The 5,584-nt window shown below is 34.2% G+C and overlaps 1 pseudogene; it reads right to left on the bottom strand.

Moving 5' to 3' along the window:
• Window positions 1–4,084: 4,084 nt before the first annotated feature.
• LOC113180129 (DNA-directed RNA polymerases I, II, and III subunit RPABC4 pseudogene) lies at window positions 4,085–4,261 on the bottom strand (annotated as a pseudogene).
• Window positions 4,262–5,584: the final 1,323 nt, after the last annotated feature.

Here is a 5,584-nt window from a genome sequence, read left to right as displayed (position 1 = left end):
TAGTTGTGGTTATATTTTTATGTTTTATTGGCACCAAATTACGATTGTCAGATATATATTTTAAATTAATACTAGGTTGCCATTCTTAGGGATTTGGTTTGAAACTTATAAATAATGTAGAAATGTTATATCACATTTGCTTCTTCTTTTAGTAAGATATAGTTTAAGATTCATCTGCTTTGACATTATTTCTAGAACAAAAAACCCTTGAAAATAAACAGTCTCTTAAAACAAAAAAATTCGATGAAAGCACAGATCCACTTAGGCTTGAAGATTTGGAAGATGATAACAGTGACTTAATACATAAGAATGATCAAGATAGACCACTCTTAAGTTTGACTAGACTTTATATTTATAGAAGTATTGTCTATTTCAGTATGAATTTGAATTTACAAAGTGTTATATTTTATAAATTTTTGTAAAGCCCAACACAACTTATATTTTTGTAAAACAATTGTGTGTTTCTGAAATCATTTTGCAGTTTATGGAAATAGAGTAGCAATTGATATTTCTAAATTGTGAACTTTAAGTCTCGATTGCTTTTGGGAAGTGGTAGTTTTTCACTCTTTGCTTTTGAGGCAGCCATGAAGTTGAAAATATATTTATCATATAAAACTTGATGCATTTTGCACTACTTTCCATTTTTATGCTGCAAATAACTATAGTCTTTTAAATATGGGAAATTGGCAGTCTAGAGTTTAAGTTTTGAATTTAAAAAAAATCTTAAATCTGGATATCCTTCAAATGTTGTCAGAGGTTTGGTTCAGTAACTTGAATGGAGGTTTCTTTGGTATCTTACTGTTTGTTAAGGCACTAATTTTACTTTACTGTTAAATTTTGAAAGCATCTGAGATAAACAGGTTTCCCTGTAGGAAATGTGAAAGAAAAGCACAACAGAACAAGGATTTTTTTGGTTTTGTTTTTTATTTTTTTTACTTTTTGGTTGGTTTTTAGTATCCGATGGATTTTTGTTTCTATGCAATATATGCATATAATCAATCAACACATCTGAAAAGGACCTTAAAAACCTGAGAAATGTTAATGGAGACTTGCTGGTACATAGGAGACTAGCTAATTCAGGAACCAAGGGGAAGTGTTCTGAGATAATATTTGCATTGTAAACCTCTCTTGACTGTTTTTACAATAAACATTTTACAACTTCTTGTTTTCTGTGTATTATGACTTGAAGATTTTTCTCCTTTGCTAAATTAATAAAGATGTTAATATTTTGTCTCATTATTCAACAGTTGTGAGTGCCTATTCTTGTTAAACATTGTGTTAGACCCTAGGGGTAGAGCAGTAAACACAAATTCCCTGCATTTCATGAACTTTGCATGCAAATAGAATCCAGAATGTATTTTCCTTCAGAATTTTTTAATTTTTAAGGCTCTTATAAATCTTAGTTTATATAAGCCTGAAATGATTTTGTGTTGACTTTTTCATTCTGTGTCTCTCTTTTTTTTTTTTAAGTATGTTTTTAGTTATAGATGGACACAATACCTTTATTTTATTTTTTGTGGTGCTGAGGATCAAACCCAGTGCCTTCCACATGCGAGACGTTCACTCTACCACTGAGCTACAACCGTAGCCCTCATTCTGTGCCTCTTGAGTGAAATTTACTTACTTGGGCTGGGGATATAGCTCAGATGGTAGAGTGCTTGCCTTTCATGCACAAAGCCCTGGATTCAAATCCCAACTCCACCAAAAAAAAACAAAAAAAAACTGCACAGTACATTAACCAAATTTATAACTTAATATAAAGGAGGGTAAGATTCTATATAGATGTACCAGAAAAATATTAAATTAAATATACCTTAATATGGACATTTCATGCTTTAGTCAGATGCGCAAAATGGCCACGGTTAAAGTTATATGTTATCATGTTTATGTAAAAATTATGTTACATAGTATTTAATTATAATTCCTCTTATACTAATTTTTTTCTTAAAGGTAACTTTGAAACAGTACAGTAGCAATTATTTATCCTCATAGCCATGCCTACTAGATTGCCATATATTTTATAAGTAAAATTTAATAGTTAAGTTTAGGATAAAAATACCTACAATGGTGTTATATTTATTTGTCTTTTTTTTTTTTAAAGACATTTATTCAGCATCATGATCAGACTAGCATTTAGCAATCAACAGCATGGGTGGGGAAAAAAAGTCCACATTAAAATCTTTGTTGGAATGTTGGAATACTTTACACTTTCCACAGAACAGAAACTAAGATGACCTGTTATACTTTTTGTCCATACACACGAGTACTGTCTAAATCATTTCTTCTTTGTTTCAGCTAGGCCCTGCTACCACTGTGCTTAGATAAGTTCACAAATCTGTAGTTATAGCTTCCCTGTCACTTCTCTGGCTCTCCTGTCCTGCTAAGCTGTTTCCTGGCAGTAGTAAAACCTTCTACCACTGTCATAGCTCCTGCTATTGCTGGAACCACCATAGCCACCTTGGTTTTGTGATTCAGCAAACTATTGGCCTCTAACACCAAGGAGTCCAGAGATTCTGCCTCCAAAGTTTCCACCCTTGGTGGGTCCAAAATTTGATGACTCATTGTTGTAACTGCCAAAATGATTAAATGAGCTTCCACCACCTCCAAAATTGGTTCCATCATTACCAAATCCACCAAAACCAACACAACCACTCAAGTTTTCTCCAAGACCCAAACTGTCATTTCTACACCTCTACAACCATCAAAATGGCTAAATTAAGCACTAGCCATCTCTTGCTTTGACAGGGCTTTCATCACTTCAGTTGTGGCCATTCACAGTATGGTATTTCTGAACGACAATCTTATCCACAGTCATGGTCATCAAAAGTTACAAAAGCAAAAGCCCTCTTCTTTTCACTGCCTCAGTCAGTCGTTGTTTCAGTAACTTCAGTTTTCTCGAACTGTTCATAATAATCTCATGTGATGTTCTTCAGTGACTTCTTTAATACCACCAACAAAGGTCTTTTTCACAGTTAAGTATGCCCATGGTCTTTGAAAATCTTCTCTTGGGACAGCTCTTTGGTTCCACATCTCTTTCGTGTATCTTGTGTGGTGCTGCACTCATGGCTGTGTCCACTTCCTCCACAGTGGCATAAGTGACAAACCCAAAGCTCCTGGAGCACTTGAAGTTTGGGTCTCTCATTACCACACAGTCCGTGAGTGTTTCCGATTACTCAAAATAGCATCTCAGACTCTCATCAGTTGTTTCAAAGCTCAGCCCTTTGATGAACAGCTTCTGCAGATGTTCAGGTGCTCTGGGGACTCTGATTTAGAGATGATGGTAGTAGGAAGACTAACAATGCTTTCTTGGCATCCATTGGCAAAACGCAACCTCATCTTTTCCCACTGTCTCACTGTTCATGAAGTGTAAGTCACATGTGCTTCATTTTGAAGTGGGAACAAAACAAGTTCACAGTTTGCCCCATAGTTTTTACACTGGCTCTTTCCCCTATTCCAGTATTGCTCCTTCTAATCAGTCTTCGACTCAAGTAACTATTCCACCTTGACTAATTTTCTATACAGAACTTATTTCAGAAGGGTAGGCATGCATATGGCCCTGTATATGTGAAGAAGCAACTTGTTTTTGCACATTCTCAGCTATTCCTTTATGTATCTATTCATTTCTGATTTTACCTACTAGTTTTGAATTTTTTATATCTTTGTACTGAGAGCAAGTAGACTAGTTTAATCTGTACCAAATAATGCTAGAGAGTTTACCAACAGTTCACAACATATAATTGAGGTTTCCAAGGAATTTATTTCATCAGAATTTTACAGGACTCTAGAAACCTGCATTTCTAACAAGCGTTTGATTAAAAGTATGATTTGGGGAAGCAATTTTAATTTTCATTTTGTGTCTGATCACATAATACAATAAAATTAAATTAAGTCATTTAATTAAACAAGAGTCTTTACACAAATTACTGATACCTAAATACAATTTGATTTGGAAAATGAAGTAAAATGAAATCATACAGTTGTATTCATAAGATAAGTGTGCTAAATGAAAAACTGTATAATAATGAGAAACATTCAATGGTCAAATCCAGGTACAAAGGAAGACACTCCTCTGAATTCCCATGTTTCATTGAGCATCAAAAGCCACCAATCTTTTGGTTCTTTTCTTGTACATTATTTTGTATCCACATTCTCTGCATCTGATTGGATCCCTGGATTTTATTTCATTTTCTGTGTGACATTCTCCACAGATATATATCATTGGCTGCTGCTTTGGGGGTTGAACATCCTTCTGAGTGTCCATTCCTACACAGCACGCAGACTTTCCTATTGGTCATTTTTAAAAAGCCTTTTCTCCAAGTCTGATTTAGATTCACTTACTATTATGAAGCACCTGTTAAGTCAGGTCTTACAATATTTGCTGTGGTTTATCCACCAAAACTCATGTTGAGGCTTGATCCTCCCAGTATGGTAGCTTGGGAAGTTGGCCATTTCTTCCTGGGTTACTATCCATAGCATTCCCATACATATCTTAAAAATTACTTTGTACTTGGCATCTATATAATTGAAAATTTTTACAACCATGTTCAGTTGTGCATATTTAATGGAAAATATGTTCTGATAAAATCATTGGTTGGTGATTTTTGTCATTGTGTGAACATCACAGAGTGTATGTATGCAAGCTAAGGCAGCTACAGCAGCCCTAGGTGACATAATCTTCATTCATCAAAATGATGTTAGGTGGCACATGACTGATCCACATAAGAAATTTTAGCACTAGAAAGCATAATTATAAAACAACTTACAGTAAGTATCTCTCTTTGTATGTATTTTCTCTTATATTCCATGGTAGTTGTCTAATACAGACAACAGTAGAATCACCTGAGTTTGATAATCCAATTATTCTACCAAGAATAGAAAGAATAGGTGATAGAAGTCACTAATAGCTAACGATGTGAAGGATACTTTTATTCTGCTTTTTTTTTTTGTCATTTTTGGAGAAAAGCCTATTCATATCTATTCATATTCATTTGCCCATTTTTAAATTAGGGTTTAAAATTATTCCAATTTAAGTTTCTTATATATTCTGATTACAAGACCATTAACAGACAAATAATTTGCAAATATTTTATCCCATTCTATGGTCATCTTTTCCCTTTATTGATTGAATTGTTTGAAATGCAAAATTTGATGAATTTAAATTTCTTTTGTCATACATGCTTTTATGTTTTCTTTTTTTTTATTGTTGGTCGTTCAAAACATTACATAGTTATTAATATATCATATTTCACAGTTTGATTCAAGTGGGTTATGAACTCCAATTTTTACCCCGTATACAGATTGCTGTATCACATCAGTTACCCTTCCATTGATTTACATATTGCCATTCTAGTGTCTGATGTATTCTGCTGTCTATCCTATTCTCTACTATCCCCCCTCCCCTCCCCTCCCCTCCCCTCCCCTTTTCTCTCTCTACCCCCTCTACTGTAAATCATTTCTTACACTTGTATTATCTTGTCTTACCCCTCCTTTCCTCTTATATGTAATTTTGTATAACCCTGAGGATCACCTTCCATTTCCATGCGATTTCCCTTCTCACTCCCATTCCCTCCCACCTCTCATCCCT

This window comes from Urocitellus parryii, chromosome 7 (genome assembly GCF_045843805.1).
Source record: "Urocitellus parryii isolate mUroPar1 chromosome 7, mUroPar1.hap1, whole genome shotgun sequence".
Classification (NCBI taxonomy): domain Eukaryota; kingdom Metazoa; phylum Chordata; class Mammalia; order Rodentia; family Sciuridae; genus Urocitellus; species Urocitellus parryii.
This window is presented reverse-complemented; position numbering and strand designations above follow the sequence as displayed.